The following is a 1,684-nucleotide window of genomic DNA, read 5'->3' on the forward strand; positions in this document are numbered from 1 at the left end:
AAGTTCTCACTCATTAGAATTGTCCATAATATCTACATTTTCAATAGAATTTTCAGACAAGGTAAAGTATAAAACTATTTTTTTTTTTCTCCATTGGACTTTAAAGTGGGGATTTTTACTTTATAAAATGCATTGAGTACAAATCCTGATACTCATGTAGTTAATGTTATGTGAAAAATTGATTGGATCATTTTATGTTTGAGGATGGGTGGAAGGGAAGATTCAACAACCATCAAACCTATCAATAAAGCAGATGTGCACAGAATATGTTTTGGACAAGTTATTCTAGACCTTTCAAGTGTTGTTAAGGAACTTGTAGAAAATAGCTTGGACGCAGGAGCAAGCAACATTGAGGTTAAACTAAAAGAGTATGGAGGAGAATCCTTTGAGGTTGGAGATAATGGTTGTGGTATTTCACCTGAAAATTATCAGAGTGTGACTCTCAAGTATCATACTTCCAAGATTTCAACTTTTTCTGACCTGCAATTGTTGACTTCCTTTGGATTCTGAGGAGAGGCACTAAGTTCACTTTGTGCTTTGGGAGATGTGACCATAGTAACTAGAACAAGGCATGAAAATGTTGGTACATGATTGACATTTGACCGCTCAGGTCTGATTTCTTCCCAGAAAGTATGGCACGTCAAATTGGTAGTACTATTACAGTGACAAAATTGTTTTCATCTTTGCCTATAAAGTATAAGGAGTTCAGTTGAAATATTCGCCAAGAATATGGCTAAATTTTGTCCCTATTGCATGCTTATGCTCTTATTTCCAAAGGTGTCTGATTTGTCTGCACTATGTGACAGGCAAAAATTGCAAGAATGTGGTTTCAAGAGCACAGGGAAGTGGTTTCATTAAGGATAATATAGTAAAAATTTTTGGTACCAAGACACTTTCATGTTTAGACCCTTTAGACATATGTGTCTTAGATGGATTCCATCTTGAAGGGTTTCTGTCTAATCCCAGATCTGGAAGTGGAAGGGCTTCAGGAGATCGACAGTTTGTCTATGTGAATGGCACCCTGTGGACATGCCAAAAGTGATGAAACTTTTGAATGAGCTATACAAATCTTATAACTCTCGGCAATATCCTATGGTCATCTTAAATTTCATCCTTCCCACTACACCATATGATGTGAATGTAACTCCAGACAAAAGAAAGATATTTCTTCATGATGAAGGTCTTCTTATGTCTACTCTAAGAGAGTCCTTAGAAAAATATTATGCTCCTAATAAATATACTTATGCTATTAATAACTTTGAAAGTGACTCGCAGTTGAGGCACACATGCAGCCCATTGTTATCATCACAGAATGCAGAAACAAAGGAACCTTCTTTTGTGGAGGATTGTGAGATGATTGAAAATGTAAATGATAAAGGTAAATCCAAATTTGGAAGAAAACAGGCCAAATGTTTACAATGAAGAGCTGCTTCAAGAGTCCTCCGTAAAGAAGCAATGATGTGGGAAAGGTAGAACTGACAGCTCCAACAACAAAATTCTTGACATCGTAAGATATTCTTCTCAGTTTTGATGGAATTGATATTTCTAATGATGGAATTGTTCCTTTCAGGTGTGGTGAGTGCATAGGTTTTAGCTACCTTGTTTCAAAGAAGTACACAGGAGAGCATGCCAGAGTCAAAATTTTACGTGATTCTGGGTATCATGAATTTGATATTTAGCTTTC

The 1,684-nt window shown here is 36.1% G+C and overlaps 1 pseudogene; it reads left to right on the top strand.

The window, feature by feature from the left end:
- The first annotated feature begins 204 nt into the window (after positions 1-204).
- Positions 205-1,459, top strand: LOC149190034 (DNA mismatch repair protein PMS1 pseudogene; annotated as a pseudogene).
- The last annotated feature ends 225 nt before the right edge of the window (positions 1,460-1,684 follow it).

Source organism: Pinus tabuliformis, chromosome 3_1, assembly GCF_031772625.1.
Source record: "Pinus tabuliformis cultivar Carrire ecotype Pingquan chromosome 3_1, CPIR1, whole genome shotgun sequence".
In the NCBI taxonomy this organism is placed as follows: domain Eukaryota; kingdom Viridiplantae; phylum Streptophyta; class Pinopsida; order Pinales; family Pinaceae; genus Pinus; species Pinus tabuliformis.